The sequence below is a fragment of the Pelobates fuscus genome, chromosome 12 (genome assembly GCF_036172605.1).
Source record: "Pelobates fuscus isolate aPelFus1 chromosome 12, aPelFus1.pri, whole genome shotgun sequence".
NCBI classification, from domain to species: Eukaryota; Metazoa; Chordata; class Amphibia; order Anura; family Pelobatidae; genus Pelobates; species Pelobates fuscus.
The window spans coordinates 42,438,881-42,461,339 of NC_086328.1; positions in this window are offsets into that span (position 1 = coordinate 42,438,881).

Here is a 22,459-nt window from a genome sequence, read left to right on the forward strand (position 1 = left end):
GTTTTGGTTGATAGAGGATCGATTTAGCAATTTGTCTTCTACGCCCTGGCCAAACAAATCCATTGTCAGGATTACTAATTGATCCAGCACGTAGGATTGTGTCACACTGAGGACTAATAAGTAACTTTTTACGCACCAAAGAATAGTCAGGATACTTGCCGAGGTTGGGGGACACAGAATGGGACACAATGATTAGGAAAAGTCAGAAGTCAGGGATACCAGAATACAGGGAAGTCAAACAAAGCCAGAGTCAATAACCAGAAATAAACACTCTGGAACACACTCTCGGACAACCACTAAGGGACACCATGACAGGGCAAAGAGGAAAAGTAGAATTACATATAAGCCTTAACAACTGTGATTGGCCAAAATCGACCTTTGACACCAGAATGCGTGCGTTTCCCGCGTGACGTCACATGCGCGCCGACAAAGTCATTAACGTGAGTTGACGTGGGGCTAACATTGGGCGTGCATCTGCATTAGCTGGCATCCATCAACATGTTGCAGGAGTCAGTTATGCAGTCGCAGTGCCGCAGAGCGCAAATACCGCAAGGTGAGGGGGAATATGTTACAGTCATCTATCAAGGTTTGCATAAGGTTGACATATATAGTCACCTAAGGGACAGGCAATGCCTGAAATAGATGACGCATGCAAAGCATAAGGTTCATGTTAACACTTTGTACTCTGCTCACTAAGGAGATGGCAGTCCTATTCTAAATCTGCATAAGCAGGATAGTTGGTTTCCAGCATCTAACAGGGGAGGCTGTGACCATAACTTACAGGTAGTTAATAAAGGTGGATGTAATTCAGAGGTAATAGGTATCTGAGAGACGTTCACATGCATCCTGTGTAATGTGTATAGAGACAACCACTGACTTATCTATATTAACCTTATATCCTGCCACGGAGGAGACATTACAGAGGAAGGAGAACAGGGTGGAATTTCATAGTGAGTACAAGTGAGAATAATGTCCTCTCTCTCTCTCTCCCTCTCCCTCCTTCCCCCCCCTCTCTCTCTCTCTCTATATATATATATATATATATATATATATATATATATGTAGTAAGGCCTTTTGGCCTGTGTTTGTGGGAGGGGCGTATGACACACCCCTTCCCTACTTAAGGGACACCCCTTACCTGGCTCCATACCTTCGAGGTCAGCGTTGCATCCTGAATCCACTTCCGGTTCACGGACGGCGCCATCTTGCTTTCGGAAACTCCACGTTTTTCTTCGGTGTCAGCTATGTCCAGGAACTCCTTACAGGTCTTTCCACGGCCAGCCACGCACAAAAAACCCGGTCTTCTTCGCTGATCGAGTCCGCAGGACTTCTCAAACGTAAGTCCGTCGCCCGGATCACTTCCCACGGCGTCGCAATAATTTTCAGCCTTACTTTACGGCCACACGCTTTACGGCCAAAGTCTCAGGCAAATTAACCCTCCGGTTTCCGGAAACCAAGTACTAAGTATGTAGCATTCTTATGCTTTACTTTTTCCCTCCTTTATTTCAGTTTGCTTCTATATGATAAGTTTTTAGTACCTGATAGTAGGATTATTCATTTTTAATGCAGATTATAGTTCATTAAATACCAGTCTGTTTTATATACATATAACGATTATAGCATGTATTTCATAATTTATGCTGTCACATTAATTATACCTAGGTTAGGGCTCAGGTATTAGTTCATGATATTATCTTGGTATACATATACATAGTTTTGCTTGAACAAACTTTACTTTTTGTGTACCTTCCATTTACACTTAGGACATTTGTTTTAAACAAACGTTTTTTTTTTTTCCCTGTTTAAACACACCATGTACACTTTTCATTACATGGCACGTGTCATATGCTGACTTTTCTTTATGTACTCAAATTACATACACAAGAACTCAGATAATTAATCAGGAATAGGTATAATGTGTATATATATATGTGATAAGGTTTTCTCTAATTTATTTGTGTATATTACGTTGTCACTACCATGTACACCCGATTACATGGCACGTACATTTCCTGACCTTTCTGCGTATACTCAAACGATATATCGTGTATACAGAACACGGTCCCAACATCTCACACTTTCAGGATTGAATCACACTTTTGGTTTAACCTCTCATACGTCAACTTTTTCTGCTAATGGTCAATTTTCATATTTTAACTCATACTCCCTGCACCATGCTTACTACAGTAGCACGGCCATATATATATATTTTAAATTTGGTCACCATGTATACACATTATACGTAGCCACTACAAGCTAATCCTGCGTTATGGTTTTCTCCATAACAATTCAGGCGGGGTACTTCCTTACTCTAATTGTTCCCCTTCAACACATACGGTTAATAAAATCAACCACAGCATATCTAGTCTACGTTAGTATCACAGGATCCATTTCTCATACTATCATATCTATTTCTACCCTTTTAGGTTTATCCAGGTTTTCTATACCTTACGCACCATATACGTATATATACTATCAGGTACATAAGCCTGCTCACGTGTCACATACGTTCTCCCTAAATAGGACATAGAGTACTGGCAAGTTAGGGGTATAGGCCCAAATAGGTATCTCCCCTCTTGGCATACCGCCTATAGTTTAGAGGTCCGCGAGGCCAACACCCCGCCTCAAACGTTTCGGAGGCAAACACCCCTCGAGCCACACGTTAGTTAGCCGCCTCGCAAAGTTTAGAGAGGGCGTCACCTGTCACTCCCTTCCCCTGTTTTTCTTTTATTGTCACCGAGAGGCCTACGAATTCCTGCCACTACATGGGTGGCCTCAATATTCCCTCGCGCCAACGCATAGATAGAGCCTCTCATAGCCACTTGGCAAATAGCAGGGCCTCACCTGTCACCAAAGGACAAGATTAATTTTTCGCCTCACACGGCATAATTAGCCCGCCAGTACATCCCCTGGGTTTCAACACTAACGGTATATTTTCTCATCTAGTATGTCTCAAGAAGGGGTAGAGGATTTCTCCATCCCGAGCACTCCGGCTAGACCAAACTCCCCACCACCGGAAGAAGACATGGCTAGTCCTGCATCATTCAGGTCCTGGACAATCCCTCGCATAACTAGCGAACTCAGGAGGCGACACTTTCCTTTCCCCGCTACTGCCAGGAAAGCGGAACTATACAAACTGTTGCACACCTCAACTGATAACTCTGATGCAGGGGAAGGGACTAGCCAGTCTAACCCGACACATATACAGGGCATGCTTACATCCCTCATGTCATCCATGGGCAAGGTAAACTCCAGGCTGGAGAAACTGGAATCGGTCACCACAGCCCTTACCTTGGCTGGGTCAGCCACTGTGACCCCTCCGCCACTGGTCGAGTTGCCACTAGTTTCTCCAGCCACCACCTCTGACGAGCAGGAGGTTAACCCTGCCCATATGATACCTGAGCACCTTAAGAAGACATCCTGGAAGGTAAAGATGTCAACTTAGCGGCACTACTAATTGCCTCCCAGGATGTGGTGGAGCATAAAACTTATGCGTATGAGGATATTTCTGTGGTGGTCAAGTCCAGGGATGCACGCCTAAACAGGAAACTCACCATCCCGGAATTTGTGTTGGCTTTTGGCATCTACCGGGATGTCATATGTGCCGTTTACCCACACAGGCGTGAGGAATTTGACATGTATATGCACAAGCTGGTGGACCTGGGCAATAAATATGGTGGATCGGCATTTTACGATTACCATAGATCTTTTTCTGCAAAAGTGTCAGGCGCCTTCTCACAGTACGGGACAAGGTCCAACTGGAGTAAGATAGACACAGTGATTTTGCAGACACTTTGCAGGGCTAAGGACGCCAGCTTGTGCATACTGCTCCTCCATGTCTCATTCGGAAAAAAATTTCCCACCACTGCTAACGAGCATACCCACGTGCAAGGACCTAGCTCCGCTGGTCCTACGGAGAAAATAGCTAAAGACAAACTGGGTAGACGTATCAAGTTTCTGGGCAAATCCCAGACATAACAAATGCATTCAAACTACTCGATTTCCTAATGGTCGAGGAGAATTCTTCCCCTCCCAGTAGCCTCAAAGAAACTGTCAGCCTATTCAACCAGTTGGGGGTCCCAGTCTCCCCTACCAAGACCGAAGGCCCAGATACCATCATCACTTTCCTGGGTATCATGCTAGACTCAGCCAACATGCAAGCTACCCTACCACGCACCAAGGTAGAAAACATCCTGACAAACATCAACCTCTATGTACAACTACGCACTTGCAACCGCAAAGAATTACAATCTTTACTGGGGTCACTCAATTTTGCCATGCGTATTATACCCCAAGGCCGTGCTTTCATATCACGTCTCCTCAGCATGTTCTCACGGTTTCTACATGATGCACACAGATTAACCTAGATACCCAAGCCACGGCAGACCTTCTCATGTGGAGAAACTTTTTAAACTCCTGGAACGGAAAAGCATGTTCCTCCCTCAATTGTCTGACACTTCTCCTACTGTTTGGACAGACGCGGCGTCTACCACAGGTTTTGCAGCGATTTTTGGGAACGAATGGCTTTGGGGTAGCTGGCCTTCAGAGGTGCAGGACCTGGAGTGTTTTTTCTCTACCTCAGCTCTTTTCGAGATATATCCCATCGTGGCGGCTGCCGTGGCATGGGGACATCTATGGACAGGTTCATCAGTCAGGTGTTACTCAGACAACCAGCAACCTGTTCCATTATCAACAAAGGTCGCTCCAACTCCCTTACTATCATGAGATTTTTGAGGAAACTCACTTGGTTGGCAGCATGTCATAATTTTTCTTGCATTGTGTTCATATTCCAGGTATCTGTAACGAGGCAGCTGATAATTTGTCTCGTTTTAAATTCCAGGCCTTTCATCACTTCTCCCATCAGCCGCGCTCACAGCCACGGCCACTCCACTGTTCCATCAGCTAACAATGGACTAGACGTTATCATGCAACATTGCAGAACTTTGTCCCAACTAGCTCTATCTACAAATACCAGGAAAACCTACAACAGAGCTTTCAGTTTATTCAAAAGATTCCTTTTGGAACACAACATATTACAACCATTCATCATGACATCTTTTTAGGTTTTGCCTCTTTTTGCCACATCAAACTCAAACTTTCTTACAACACAATCAAACTATATCTTACAGGCATCCAACATCACATGCTGACCTTACAACCCAACAACTCAAGTTTTCATGTCATCATACCAAATCAAGAACATCCTTAGGGGTATACAAAGATCCGAACCCCCGCATACAGCACAGAGGCTTCCTATAGATTTTCATATCCTTAAGAAATTATCACAACTACTAGATCTAAAACCCTTCTCCTTCAACACAACTCTAGTCATCAAAACAGCTATTTACGTGGCTTTTTATGGGTTTCTGAGACCTAGAGAGTTTACCGCCATCAATACAACACAATCCACTCACCTACTGCTTCATTCGCACTTAACCAAACACATGGACTATTATATCCTGACACTACCTCATTCCAAAACAGTCAACACGCTCCACCCGTAGAGGTTAAATACTATCCGACTCACAACAGATGGTGCCCCGTCCAAATACTGGACTCTTATACAGAGAGTCTCAAGGCACCTCCATCACAACCACTTTTTGTTCTACAAGGTTCAGTTCTCACTACTACCAACTTCATGACCCACGTTAGGTCATTACTAACACAGCTGGGACTCAAGCCAGCTAACTATTCAGGCCACTCCTTCCGCATAGGAGCGGCCTCCACAGCCTCCAGTGTTAACATACCGGTTCATGTTATCAAGACACTGGGGCGCTGGAAATCATCCGCTTACACACGATACATTCCTAACCCAATACAAGAAGTAAGAAATGCTTTTCAGAACATGTCTTGTTAAAAGTATGTACATTGGTAGTTTGTATTAAATATTGAAATTTCTATTTTTGCCCTCTTTATTTTCAGGCCTACCTCATCGTCGGTTTCGGCACACCACAACCGACTTGCTACTTTTATACCATCCTACACTTATTAGGTCTTATTTCTCTTTGCCATCATGAGCCCTTCACACAAGTAGTAAGGCCTTTTGGCCTGTGTTTGTGGGAGGGGCGTATGACACACCCCTTCCCTACTTAAGGGACACCCCTTACCTGGCTCCATACCTTCGAGGTCAGCGTTGCATCACCCTCCCACCCACACCTCTTTATCAACTCCTTTTTCTTACATTTCTTCTTGGTGGGCCCTCTTTATTTTCAGGCCTACCTCATCGTCGGTTTCGGCACACCACAACCGACTTGCTACTTTTATACCATCCTACACTTATTAGGTCTTATTTCTCTTTGCCATCATGAGCCCTTCACACAAATATATATATATACCCTGTACTCTGTACCAGACCAGACACTAAAACCCTAAAACCCTTGACCACTAAAACCCTTGACCACTAAAACCCTTGACCATTCTGATGTGAATAAGGAGGGGCACCATGGAAAGTCAGCTGGAGGATTTAAAAATAAATAATGGGGGGGGGGAGGTGAATAGATCACTATTCACACCCCTGCCTAAACCCATGGAAAGTAGGTGGGGGCTATTAATAAAAACAAAAACAAGGGAGGCATCCTAATGCCCCTCTGCTCCCACCCGTAGGGTATACTCATTTTAAACCACCTAGTGTCCTTACAGCCACCACCCATGGATAGTGTGTAGGGCTTTAATATAGATAACAGAAGGACCTGGGTTCCCTAGTGTTCTCACCACCCCTGGGCTGCAGCTGGGGGCTTTGATATAGATAATAGGGAAAACTAGTGTTCCCCAGTCTCCCATGGCCTTTGGGATGGGACTCTAAATAAATATGATCTGTTTTCTAAAGTGTGCTGTAGTGCTGATGGTGCTTCAAATATCCCTTTAATCTCTAAAGACATTTTCTTTATTTGTTGTTGATGCTGATCTACTGAATGCTATTTAACATAAATCAGTCCAGAGACTGGGGAAATTGCTCTATAACTTCAAATGTTACCTTACATTTATGGGTCCATGATAGTATTAATGAGCATGTGGAAATATCAATTCAATTGCACACACACAAAAAAATATTGGGTGGCTATCTAGTTCTAACATTGATACTGGATTGAATTGGGAATAGTTATTACTCAATATGGTGGTGGCAATAGAAAATGTTTAGAATTGTTTCTAGAAACAATTCACCATATAATATGAAGAATTTATTTTTACAAAAAAAATAGCATTTCTTATGTTACATAGTTACATAGTTACATGTCCATCAAGTGCAGCCTTCCTCACATATGTTTTTTGCTGTTGATCCAAAAGAAGGCAAAAAAAAAACCAGTTTGAAGCACTTCCAATTTTGCAACAAGCTAGGAAAAAAATTCCTTCTTGACCCCAGAATGGCAGTCAGATTTATCCTTGGATCAAGCAGTTATTACCCTACATTGAAAGATTATATCCTTGAATATTCTGTTTTTGCAAGTATGCATCTAGTAGCTGTTTGAACATCTGTGTGGACTCTGATAAAACCACTTCTTCAGGCAGAGAATTCCACATCCTGATTGTTCTTACAGTAAAAAAACCTTTCCTTTGCCTTAGACAAAATCTTCTTTCTTCTAGTCTAAACGCAGGACCTTGTGTCCTATGTAAAGTCCGGTTTGTGAATAGATTTCCACACAATGGTTTGTATTGGCCTCGAATATATTTGTATAATGTTATCATATCCCCTCTCAGGCGACGTTTTTCTAAACATTTTTCTTATGTAATATCAATATTTGTGACAATTCTGCTGTAATAGTCTTTTCCTTGATAGTTTTTATCTTATAAGATGACAATGGTTAATTCTAGTTTAAACACAACAAAACTACAGCACAAGACAAGAGCTTCCTTGTTAAAATCCAATCTGTTATCTTTATTGTGGCTTAACAGTGCATTTGTACAAGGATGATCTTTATTGTGTTATTCTGTTGGAAGACATTGTTCGTAATCGTTTAATAACATCGTTGCGGTTTATTAGTTGTTACTCCATTGTTACTGCCAAGATAGTAATCCATCCTTTATTTCAATAGTATGCATCCAATAAAATTTACAACATATATTAAACAAAATATAAACACAATACCGTGTTCCAGTTATTTACATCTTTATTATTGCAATGGCCCAGAGAATATTGCTTTATATTGTACTGCAGACCTTTTTTGGCAGTAAAAAGATCAATATTTGAATTACTAGGCTTGCTGTTAAATGTTTCCACCTGCAGTCCTGGCAACAATATTACGATGAGTCTATAAACGCTCAAACATGATCCAAGACATTCAAGTAAATATGGCAAAGGAAACAAATTTCAAAATCTGTTTCTGTAATTCTGTATTTGGCTTTCAGCAATTTGAATGAAGTGTTTAAAAAATAAATTGCTTTATAATCCATGTTGAAAAGCTTAAACATGATAAATGCTGGATAGACAAAAAAATCAGTAATGTGCAAATAAAATAGGAATATGGCCATGTATATGATAGAAAATTATGATGCATGAAAATATTATAATGTATAACTAAATGTTCACATTTTTATTTATCATCCTAGGTGCATTTTTAAAATCAATAAATATGTGGAAGTATACTTAAATATTTGTATTTTTTCATATATTAATATATATTTTTTTATATATTAAAACATATATGGTATGTTTTGCTATTTTAATATTTAAAATAAAATTGTAGTGCATACAAAAAAAATCTAATAATTTGAAATGCTTATCCATAAATATTAAATCACTGTCTTAATGTCACTGATATCTTCTCAAAAGTGTTCTTGTATCTTTTTAATAATTAAATTGATACCAAAAAAGTGATAATAATCAGTAGACTTGTGGATGATGATGAAAATGTGGCTTACCTGAATTAATTTTTTTTAGAAAATATAATTTTTTTCAGGACATCCAAATTTTGACTGAATATCTGCATGGCTTGGCAGAATTATGAAACCGAGATGTTTTTAGGCTTAAGCTTGAAAAGACTATTTAATAAATCCATTATATTGATATATATGCCTTTTGTTGGGTTGGGGAACAAGGGGCACACTAGAATTCTTAGTGCTGCAATGTAATCATTTTTGCAAGGGACACACTAGAATTCTTAGTGCTGCAAAGTAATCATTTTTTTGCAGGATAAGGGCAATGGTTACACTGTACACAGACCACTTCAAAGACCAGAAGTAGTCTGAGTGCGTATAGTGTGCCTTTAAAGCACTAAGCAACAACAGTAAGCTATTGCTAAAGACAGTGACGTATTGCCATGTAAAGTAAGCATTAATTCATAGTTACATATGCTGAAAAGAAACATGTCCATTAAGTCCAGCTTTTCTTACATCTGTTTTTTGCTGTTGATTCTAAAGAAGGCAATAACCCAGTCTGAAGCACTTCCAATTTTGCAACAAACTTGGAAAGAAATCCTTCTGGATCCCAGAATGGCAGTCAGATGTATCCTGTATTGGTTTAAGAAGGTATTACCCCACAATTTAAAAAGTATTTCCTTAAATATTATGTTTTTGCAAGTATGCATTTAGTTGCTGTTTAACCCCTTAAGGACCAAACTTCTGGAATAAAAGGGAATCATGACATGTCACACATGTCATTTGTCCTTAAGGGGTTAAACATCTGTACAAACTCTGATAAAACCACCTTTTCAGCAGATAATTCTCTATCCTTATTGTTCTTACTGTACAAAAAACTTTTCTTTCCCTTAGACTATATCTCCTTTCTTCTAGTCTAAACATGTAACCTTGTGTAATATTTATAGCCCTGTTTGTGAAAAAATACAGTGGTTTGTAGTGACACGAGATATATTTCTATAATGTTATCATATCCCCACTAAACTAAAGATGTTTAAAGTTGTTAACCTTTCTTCATAACTAAAATAGGCCATTCCTTTTATTAATATTGTAGCCCGACTATGCATTTTTTCTAGTGCCATAATATCCGTCTTTAGGACCGGTGCCCAAAAAATGCACAACATATTCAAGATGTGGTATTACCTGTGATTTCTAAAGAAGCAAAATTATATTCTCATCCCAAGAAAGATTTCCCCTTTTTTATACTTGACAATACCTTACTGGCCTTAGTTACTACTGATTGACATTGCACATTGTTGCCTAGTTTGTGGTCTATAACATTTCCCATATCCTTCTCATGTTTTATCATCCCTAATTCATTACAATTTACGATATAAGTTGCTTGTCGATTCTTTACCCTTACTTTGCATTTTTCTACATTATATTTCATCTGTCATTTGAGTGTCCAGTCCCCCAATCTATCTAAAACCCTCTGCAGCAAAGTAATATTTTGCTCACATTGTATTACTTTAGAGAGTTTTGTGTCATCTGCAAAGACTAAAACATGACTTTCAATGCTTATTTCAAGATTATTTTAATTGATAATCAATTGATGAGCATATTATTGTGCCATTTTGTTTTTCAGTAGGAAACCACATATGCAGTGATAATTTGGGCCCCTGTTTTACAGAGATATATTTTGGAACTAGAAAAGTGGAGACATTACAAAATCTGTGAAATCAAAGGAATTGAATATTTTATATATGAAGAGAGGCTAGAAAACCTGAGTGTGTTTACTTTTCAAAATAAGTATCTCATAGGAGATATCATAACATACAAAGATATACAGGGCCAATACAAGGACAAGAGGTCACTAATTCAAACTTGAAGAAAGAAGATTTGACTTACTGCAGATAAAAAAAAAATGTTATGTATAGTAAAAACAATAAAGAATAGGAATTCTTTGCCAAAAAGTTTGCTTTTTAATTTCAGATCCTGTATGGAGTTTTCAATGTCTGGATGTGTTTTGGAAAAACTGAATATATAAGTATATGATAGTTAATATATGGAATTGCAGCTTGTTGATGCAAGGATAAATCCTTCTGTCTTTTTCTCCAAAATGTGTTGCAAAATTAGACATTTATGTCAAACTATGATTTTCACCTTCTTTTGAAAGTGAAACATTTTTCAAATGTAAATTTGAAATGCCTAGGGGGCATGGTGTGATTGCATTCTTTTTTCTCTGTGACAGAGTACTGCTGAGGTAAGATAATACAATGAATAAATCATTGAAACAAGTGAAGTAAACCAAAAATACTCTGCAGGTTCCATCGTAGTTTTCTTCTCCCATGCTCTGTCAAGATGGTGCCAACAGGGATGCATTGCCTCTACAGGCTCTAAAATCAGTAACAAAACCTCTCTTACCAGGTACACCTGCCGTGGATGTTTTAATCCAGTGGATGCTGGACAAGCTCCAAAATAATCTATAAGCAGATCTAAGTAAAAACAAAAGACCAATATTAAATCTGAAGTGCAAGCTAATGAAGAAGGCACAGCACGGTTGGAAAATGAGGAGGAATTAATTGATGTACACAACTCACTTGAGGATTCATGCTCAGTCATGGAGAGGTAACTGGAAAACATGTTAGAGGACCATGAAGATTACGGCCACCAAAATAATTTAACTACCTTAAAGCTATATTACTAGAGGCCACTGAGCAGGATAATATTGACTGCTTAGTGAAGCAGCAACTTCTACCAGCCTAAATCCCTCTAGAAGTCCCAATCAAGGACACTATTTCTCTTTGAAGGATAGCTTATCAAGCAATAAGATTTAATCCTAAACTATTGGGATGCTACACAGACATCCAGTTATTTACAGATCTATGTGTAACAACCTTGACCAAGAGGAGATTGTTTGACCTATTCACAGAGGTCTCTGGGAGTCAGTGCTAATGTATCACTGGAGCTTTCCAACTTAACTCTTGGTACATTGCAATTACTCACTCCAGAAGTAGGCCACAATTTGTTACTACAGTGAAATATTGCCTTACCTCAGCATGTTTACAGCAAGCCTACTGGTTCCAGCCCCAGTGCTAAAGTGCAATAGAACTGGCATACAATTACTACAGTCAAAAAATTAGTTTTGGAGGACTGGCCTAAGGCCACGTATAAGACCAATTTTGCCTGCTCTAATTTTGGAGATTTTTCTTTTATTGTTGAATAATGTGTTTACCAGGTTTATTGTTTTTATTTTTTGCTTAAATATTTTGTTTTCCTTTAAGGTGTATATTTTACAAAATCTGCACCAGGCTGTAACTCCTATTATATGTTTTCTTTTGGTTGCTCCTTTTGGTATATGTTCTATTTAGCTTGCCCACTCCGAGGTTACTTGTTCGGTCTATGATAAAGTGCCATTTAACCCCAGGGGGAGTATATGTAGTTTGTGTGTTGCACAACACAAAGCTTTGTTTAGTTATGGGCCCCTGGGGTGGAGCATTTGGAGAGAAGGGTGGGCCAATGCTCCACTCCACAGTTTAGTGGTTTTCTTGGGAGACAAAGATCCAGGCCAGGGTTTTTTGGACTGTCTCCAACCCACTGCTCAGCTGCAGATAATCAGCTGTAGCAGTGGGAATAAACCACTCCCTGCTAGGCAGGTACAGAGGGGGATTGCTGGCTTCCTCCCAGGAAGCAGGTAGGAGAGAGGCTGTTCTCTCCAGTGTGAGAGAGAGTCAAGGAGAATGTGTGCACTGGGAGTGCAGAAAAGGAAGCAGTCAAGGCTGGCTTGGAGCACTGGGAGTGCAGAAAGTGAAGCAGTCAAGGCTGGCTTGGAGCACTGGAAGTGCAGAAAGGGAAGCAGTCAAGGCTGGCTTGGAGCACTGGGAGTGCTGAGAGCAGACAAAGAACTAGGTTGGTGGAACCAATCTTGTTTTGTTCTAGTTTAACCCCTGAGAGACAGGGAACCTGAAGTGAGTCAGTGCTCAGAAGAGCTAGGTTTTTGTTTAAAGGGGAAACCTGTTACATTTATGTTTTCATTTGCTGCTGCCTCATGTGTAAACTTACAAACAAAGTTCCTGGACTTTATGCAAATAAAAGGACTGTGCATGTTTTTGCCCTAGAGGACCGTGCTATCTGCAAACAAGGATCACAGGTCATAGATGAGATAGCATTAAAACTTTTCTTGTCATGCCAGTTATCTGCATTCAACTTGATGCCTCTAGTTTTTTGCTTTGTGGTTCACTTATTTATTTGATTGATTGTGTAATTTCATTATTTATCACTTAAGGGGATATTGGGAATTTGGAAGGAGTGTGTTTCTCATGATTTGGAAATTGTGGCACTTTGAATATATTTATGTGATTAGGATAGATGAAGCTCTCCACTGATTATATATTATTTGTGTCAAACAAAGAACAGCCCAATCTAAAATAGCCTTTGTATGTTCTCACACTGGGGTTTAATTATTAACACAAAGAAAATGTGCTAATAAATTTGCAAAGTATTATGCAAGCCTGTAATTTGCAGGGAGATAGCCAGCAATGTCCCCTTCTATAGTCCAATCTTTTTTTAGATTCAGTACACATACAACAATTATTTGCTTAAGGCTTACATTATATAACATTTACCAGAGATGTTTATTAACTTCAACAAGCTATTAAAGAAATGCCCTTGAATAAATCACTGGGTCCTGATGGCCTACCTAATACTTATTATTTCACTTTATCTACAATACTGGCCCCTATCTAACAGAAATTTTTCAAGCAAGTTATCATGCTGGGGCCCTTCTTTTGAACATGCGTTTGGCACATATAGTTACCTAATACAAAACAGGAAAACTGACAATCATCCATCAAAACATATTAATTTTACATTCTGACATCAAGTTATATGTGAAGCTCATTGCAAACAGAGTAGATAAAGTTATCCCAAGCAAAGTCCATTACAACCATATGGGCTTTGAATGCATACAACAAAGGGTAGACAGTACTCACAACCTTTCTTATTTGGTTCAACATTTAAACACTTAATTTGCTTGGGACTACTATTAGCTTTATATCCTGAAAAGTATTGGATATATTGAATTGGTTGTATGAAATTTGGTTTTGAAGAAGAATGGTATTTTTGACCTATCAGACACCATCTGCAACAGTATCAGACTTGCTCTGCAATGCTGGATATTTCTCAGATCCTTCTACAATTACTAATGGCACTCATCAGAAGTGACCCTTATCACATCTTTTATTTGTGTTTGCGATAGAGCCCCTGTCATGTGCGATAAGGCACCACTGAGATATCTCTGGGATTAAGATTAAGGTTCTAAAGAGTACCATAAATGTATTTCTTTATTCGCTGGCAATGTTTTATTGATATTAACAAGTCCCATAACCTCACTCCCAAATTTGCTGGCACTGCTGTTATCCTTTAGATGACTATCTAATTACAAGCTTACTGAATCCAAGACTCGGCTTCTTCCAATATATTTATCATGTTCCACCACCCAAGCGCTTATAGCTTCCTTGAAATTTGAATGGAGTTCAGACTACAAAACTTAATTGGGAGCCAATATAGCAATAGTTTGCTATATTTAACCATGAAGGGGAAGACCTAGGGGAAAGGAGGGATCTCCCCCTCCTCCCACAGGGTCAACCAACTAGGAAGCCCCTTCCTTCATATAATGCTAAAACGTAACCTTTAATGAAAAATACAGTAAAATGTAGTGACGTAAATACAAATGAACAATACGAATAATAAAATGGAGGTAGAGGGTGCAGACAACTATCAAACGGAGTGTCAGATAAAGGATATATATTTCAGTAATAAGATCGCTGAGAACGCCTAATGATATTTGAAAGAATCCTAGAAATGTGACACCCGTGCCGTATCATACAAAGATGCATATAACCGGGAAATCCTATAGGGCTAAGATCTGGGATGATGGTAGGGGATAGGAGAGGTATGCATAAAATACCCACATGAATGAATCAAAAAACCCTCCTGTAGGAACCCACAAAATGCTAGAGGGGGAAACAACCCATAAACCACTATCCTCAAAATACTAAAGCTCCTAGTATGTAATATGCACAGAATACTTTATTCTGGATGTACTGTTAGAGATAATAGACCTAGAACAGTGGGTAAATCTCCTTTCAACAGGGAATAGTAACACTAAGAATTTGAATGTAATAAGTGGAGACAAAGTTGCTACAAAATAATATATCCCTCACAGATAATGTCCCTACAGCTCAAATGTCCTATCCAAACATGATGGATCTAAGGATAAAGGGTAATGGAGACATCTTATCTTATCTTGAAACATGTGGGTTGAGACATGAACGTCATACTCTGTTCGTAAATGAACTGCTGAGATTTGTGTTAACCCACAATTTCTTCCTATTTGATGGCCAGTTCTACCACCAGGTGCAGGGTACAGCTATGGGTATGTTGTGTGCCCTGTCATACGCCAGCCTGCACCTGGGGTGGTGGGAAGAGAATGTGTTTTTTTCAAATACAAATGCTAAGTTTAACAAATATATCTTTCTATGGAAAAGATAATGTCCTCGTTGTCTGGATGGGCAGAGGGGGCTCCTTCACGGCCTTTGTTGAGAGACTGAACTCCAATGACTTGAACCTAAGGTTCCCGATGGAGATTGGTGGCTCAACTCTGAATTTTTTGGACTGCACCTTCAGAATCTCCAACGAACTGGGGATTGAGACCACTCTCTATAGGAAACCACCTCGACCAATACTATGTTGAGGTGGGGATACCCTTGAAGAAGGGTATCCCAGCCGGACAGTACCTCCGTTTAAGGAAGAACTGCTCAACCATTGAGGAATTCATCGATCAGGCCAAGCTTCTTAGAACCGGGTTCAAGGAGAGGGGATACCCCATCCGCTGCCTCAAGTATGCGTATCAGAAGGCTCTTCTGAGTGATAGAATGGAACTCTCAAAAGATAAGGTGGCACCAAATAAACAAGAACCCATCCGTTGTATAGCTACATTTGATTTAGGGTGGGATCAGACTAAACGGATATTGGGTAGGTTTTGGCCTCTTATATCCCAAGATCCACAGCTTAAGGGAATAGTGACTACCTTTGTTTCCCTCACAGCACGTAGAGGCAAAAATTTGAAAGAGGTTTTGGTTCCTAACTAAACTTAACTAAACTTAACTAAAAAAGCTACCAAAAATTGGCTTTCCGTGCAAGGCACCTACCAATGTGGCAGGTGCGTGGCATGTCAGTACATGATGAAAGACTCCAAAATCCTTTACGGATTCAAGGGATAATTTAGTGTGTCGAGTTACACAATTTGTTAATTGTAACACCAAGGGGGTGGTATATCTTCTGACTTGTGTATGTGGTCTTAGATATGTGGGGAAACCATTCGCCCCTTCAAGAGGAGAGTTATGGAGCACATACACTCAGTTATAAATTTCATGGATACCCCTGTGGCAAGACACATCAGGAGTGATCACCATGGAGACACGGGAGGGATTAAGTTTGCAGGGATCGAGAAGGTGCAGATGGGTCGAAGAGGAGGTGATTTAGATCGAACCCTCCTCAAAAGAGAATGTTTTTGGATTTATAGATTTAACACTCTGGCCCCCAATGGATTAAATGAGGGATTTACGTTCACTCCCTTTATTGACAAATAAGGTACACAAGGAGTAATAATTATTAACATCTCAGTTAATGCAACATTACCCAATATGTATATAATATTCGTGTAAATACTTTCTTTTTTATGTTCGATTAATTTCTTGATAAATATGGATTTCAGTGGTTCAATTCTCGTCATTATATATGACATACAATAGTGTCACTGTAGCACTGATACACTTTAGTATCATGTTAAGTATGTAATATATGTCTCATCCTATTGGAAATCAGTAGGATATTATGGTTTAGCCAGCGGATGATTCCACAAATAGTTGGTAGATAGACATGTTCCCCGTACAATGGAGAGGTACATTACCACCCTCACTATGCCTACCATCCTTTGATTATTATAATTATTATTTATTATTATTCATATTTTTTCATTTTTTGTATTTAATATTTTTGCAGGGTCCTTCTATCAAAGTTTTTCTCTATTTATACATATATTGATACACCTTAAAGGGTCCCTGTAGAATCTAAACTGGCTGGGAATAGGCAGTTTGCATATATCTGTCCCCTTATCTGGAAAGGTCAGGGGACATAGAGAAAATGGTTGACATATGATTCTTCCACCATGTTAGGGATAGGATTTGCAGGGATTCTGTATATATTTATGCCTAAACTTTGTGGCAATAGACATTAAGCCTCTTATATTTGGGCTATAATTTTGTCCCCCTATTTCGATATAACAGGGGGCGCTGAGCACATAAATGGCATATGATTCCCTTGATACGTTTGGGAAAGTAGTATGCCACAATGTTAGACAATGTGTTCCCTTTTGTTTGATGGCAAATACATTGGCAGTTTTTTATGTACATTTTGGTTCGTAATCTCTTTTTATTCATTCAGATAACGATATACAAGGGGTTAACGCTTACTGCATGTCCTACCAATTATACAGTGACACGTATACAAGTGGGCAGGACTTGCTTGAACGCCGGTTTTGGCGCGAGCAGGATTCACACGCCCTCTCAATTTTGTCGGCTCAGTCTGTGTATAAATGAGCATGGTCTGACGAGGACCACTGCTTTGCCTGTGATGAAGGCGCGATTAGTAGCGCCAAAACGCGCGTTAGGCAGTCTAGGAGAGGGAGCAGACAGTATATTCTTTTACAGCAGCCACTATTAGTTAGCTACTATTACCGGGGGTTTGGGGGTATTGATGTTTTGGGGGAGTCTCACTGTTTCTAATAAGCACCAGTGGAGTTATCCGCCTCACTTCCCTTTACCCTTAGATCCATCATGTTTGGATAGGACATTTGAGCTGTAGGGACATTATCTGTGAGGGATATATTGTTTCGCTGCAATATATTTTGTAGCAACTTTGTCTCCACTTATTACATTCAAATTCTTAGTGTTACTCTTCCCTGTTGAAAGGAGATTTACCCAATGTTCTAGGTCTATTATCTCCAACAGTACATCCAGAATAAAGTATTCTGTGCATATTACATACTAGGAGCTTTAGTATTTTGAGGATAGTGGTTTATGGGTTGTTTCCCCCTCTAGCATTTTGTGGGTTCCTACAGGAGGGTTTTTTGATTCATTCATGTGGGTATTTTATACATACCTCTCCTATCCCCTACCATCACCCCAGATCTTAGCCCTATAGGCTTTCCTTGTTATATGCATCTTTATATGATACGGCACGGGTGTCACATGTTGGATTTCTAGGATTCTTTCAAATATCATTAGGCGTTCTCAGCGGTCTTATTACTGAAATATATATCCTTCATCTGACACTCCGTTTGATAGTTGTCTGCACCCTCTACCTCCATTTTATTATTCGTATTGTCATGTTGGTGGAGTACTCGAAACAGCGCAACATGGCACACAGGTCTCGCATGGAGGCCCACTCATTGGTGGTGAAGTGGTGCTGTTCCGCAGAGCGACTGAACCGTGCGTGCTGCAGCTGAAACTCCACTATCACCTGCTGCTGCTCGCACAGTCTCTCCAGCATGTGCAAGGTGGAGTTCCACCTTGTGGGCACGTCGCATATAAGGCGTTGTGCGGGAAGGCCAAAGTTACGCTGCAGCGCAGACGGGCGAGCACCAGCAGGGTGAGAACACCGAAAGCGCGCACAGACGACCCGCACTTTCTGCAGCAGCTCTGATATAGTCGTTTTTCAGGAATTTCTGCACCACCAAATTCAGCACATGCGCCAGGCAAGGGATGTGTGTCAAAGCGGCTAGGCCCAGAACTGCTACGAGATTTTGCCTATTATCGCATACCACCAGGCCGGGCTTGAGGCTCAGTGGCAACAACCACTCATCGGTCTGTTGTTCCATGCCCGTCCACAGCTCCTGCGCGGTGTGGGATTTTCCCCCCAAACATATGAGTTTTAAAACAGCCTGCTGTCATTTCTCCATGGTTGTGTTGAAGTTGGTGGTGAAGGTGATACACTGACCGGATGAGGAGGTGGTAGAGGAGGAGGAAGAGGAGTATGAGGAGGAGGCAACAGGAGGCATGCAATCCTCGGTGGCGGAAGGACATGTGCCAAACTACTATCCTCCTCAGGCCCAGCCGCCACTCGATTTGCCCAATGTGCAGTTAGGGAGGTATAGCGTCCCTGCCCATGCTTACTGGTCCACGTATCAGTGGTTATGTGGACCTTGCTGTGGCGAAATTAACATCCCCACTTGTGCCTGGAGAGGACTACATGCCAGCCTCTTGCCATTTGATTATGGTCCCTGGGAGATTTGGTTTTTTTGTTTAAGTTACAGTACATGTGTAAAAAGTGTATTTTTCCTGCCTGTGATAATTACTTTAACCCATTATGTTCAGTAATTACATCACAGGCAAAGGGGAGGATTTGTGTGTAATTGCTGGGAGTGTTTTACTATAATGTACATATTTTATTGGTTGTTTTACAAAACCCTGTGGGCGGTACTATGTGTGTAAAATGGGCATAAAAGCAGAGTGTTTCATTAAAAGCTTCAGTTCTTCTTCAAACTCAATCTGAGTCCTGTCTCTTATTGGGGGAATCGGCTACAAGGGATTGCTATGCTCGTCATACTCTCTTGCTATAATCACTGAGCTCTTGTAAGAGCTGTTCTGTTCCTGTTACGCTCTCTGGGGAAATAGAGGTTCACTCACTGGAAACTGGATCCTGGCCTTGGGTCCAGGGTGGGTGGAGACGGCGACACCGCGGCGCAGCTGCATCGCTGGAAGTGGGGTCTGCAGTGCTGATGTGTCGGTTGGAGTGCTTGGAGTCCTCAGCGAGCACTAGGAGCATTGATTGGTGAAGGTACTCGGTCAGAGTGCCAGGGATCCATCACACTTGCCACAGATGGCGTTGCGCAGTGCACACCTGATTTTGTCCGCCAATTGGTTGTGCAGGGAAGGGATGGCTTGCCTGGAAAAATAGTGGCAGCTGGGAACCATGTACTGTGGGACAGCCACCGCCATCAGGTTTTTAAAACTGTCCATCTCCACCAGACGGAATGACAGCATTTCAAAGGCCAGGAATTATTTTATGGTTCTATTTGACTCTCAGATAGGAAGTGCACGCCCCAAATTTACTTTTTAGCACCAAATAAATGTGAATTTTTCAAACTGCGATGTAACCACAGTATTTGATGGTTCTATTTGACTCTCAGATATAAAGTGCACGCCCCAAATGTACTTTTTAGCACCAAAGAAATGTAAATTTTTCAAAGTGCGATGTAACCACAGTATTTCGGGTTTAGTACAATACATAGTGAATAACTTAATACATATAATAATGACTAAACCAGACGCACTGTAAATAGATGCAGTATCTATATGATCTTAATTGGTAACTCCAGGTATACGGTATTGGGTTCTAATCAAAAATACTTTATAATGTTCTTAGCAGAACAGAAATCCAAGAGAACACACAAATACCAAAGGAGTACCAAAAAGATAAGATACAAACAAGGGAAGATAGAGTATTAAGGCTGGAGTAATAGTGGTGGATTCTCTAAACAGTGGAAAATCAGAGAGTCCACCAGAGTATAAATGGTACACTTACCGAAATGGTACCATATAGGGTATAAATCCTGAATCTTAAAACTCCTAAATAAGTCACCTCCAAGGGTGTGCTGGGCTATCAATGTAAATAAAATGATCTATATACAGATACAGCCACCAAAAGCACAAAGTATAAAGAAACAAATATGTATCCCTGCAGCTCCTAAGGAAAACACCTTCAGGGGTGTTCTATACTGTCCCTAGGAGTGAAAAGCAGAAGAGGTACCATATAGAGTATACATCCTGAGTCTTAGATCTCCTAGAGAGGAGAGAAGGATAAATACTGCTCCAAATGCCTATAACAGATATCTTCTAAATAGCATCACTCTGTGCTATCTGGACAAAAATAGGTGAACCAAAACAAAATTAAATTAACCACCTAGTGTTCCCATAGTGTTAAGTGAATAAAAGGATTTAACCCCTATTTTTGTCCAGATAGCACAGAGTGATGCTATTTAGAAGATATCTGTTATAGGCATTTGGAGCAGTATTTATCCTTCTCTCCTCTCTACTCCTAGGGACAGTATAGAACACCCTCGAAGGTGTTTTTCTAGGAGTTGTAGGGACATATAGTTGTTTCTCCCTACTTTGTCCTCTCTGTGGCTGCATATGTATCTTATTGATTGATCCTTTGATTCAACATTGATAGCCCAGCACACCCTTGGGGGTGCCTTATTTAGGAGATCTAAGACTCAGGATGTATACTCTATATGGTACCTCTTCTGCTTTTCACTCCTAGGGACAGTATAGAACACCCCTGAAGGTGTTTTCCTTAGGAGCTGCAGGGATACATATTTGTTTCTTTATACTTTGTGCTTTTGGTGGCTGTATCTGTATATAGATCCTTTTATTTACATTGATAGCCCAGCACACCCTTGGAGGTGACTTATTTAGGAGTTTTAAGATTCAGGATTTATACCCTATATGGTACCATTTCGGTAAGTGTACCATTTATACTCTGGTGGACTCTCTGATTTTCCACTGTTTAGAGAATCCACCACTATTACTCCAGCCTTAATACTCTATCTTCCCTTGTTTGTATCTTATCTTTTTGGTACTCCTTTGGTATTTGTGTGTTCTCTTGGATTTCTGTTCTGCTAAGAACATTATAAAGTATTTTTGATTAGAACCCAATACCGTATACCTGGAGTTACCAATTAAGATCATATAGATACTGCATCTATTTACAGTGCGTCTGGTTTAGTCATTATTATATGTATTAAGTTATTCACTATGTATTGTACTAAACCCAGCTTATGAGCCTCACCTCGGTGAGTCTCCAATATATTTAATTTTTGTTCAATACTTTATTTGGGTACAAGCCCTATATGGTGGAACTGGAACCACCAAACTGACCTCAGTTTGTCACACGCTCTCATAACTATATGAGGTGTTTGACACACTTCCTCTATTTTAACCACAGTATTTGACGGTTCTATTTGACTCTCATATATGAAGTGCATGCCCAAAATTTACTTTTTAGCACCCAAAAAATGTGAATTGGTCAAACTGCGATGTAACCACAGTATTTGACGGTTCTATTTGACTCTCCGATATGAAGAGCATGCCCCAAATTGACTTTTTAGCACCAAAAAATGTGAATTGGTCAAACTGCGATGTAACCACAGTATTTGATTGGTTATATGTGACTCTCAGATACGAAGTGCACGCCCCAGATTTACTTTTTATCACCCAAAAAATGTGAATTGGTCAAACTGCGATGTAACCACAGTGTTTCACGGTTCTATTTGACTCTTAGATATGAAGTGCACACCCCAAATTTACTTTTTAGCACCAAAAAAATGTGAATTGGTCAAACTGCGATGTAACCACAGTTTTTGATTGGTTATATTTGACTCTCAGATATGAAGTGCATGCCCCAAATTTACTTTTTAGCAACAAAGATATGTGAATTGGTCAAACTGCGATGTAACCACAGTATTTGACGGTTCTATTTGACTCTCAGATATGAAGTGCACACCCCAAATTTACTTTTTAGCACCAAAATTTTTTAATTTTTTCAA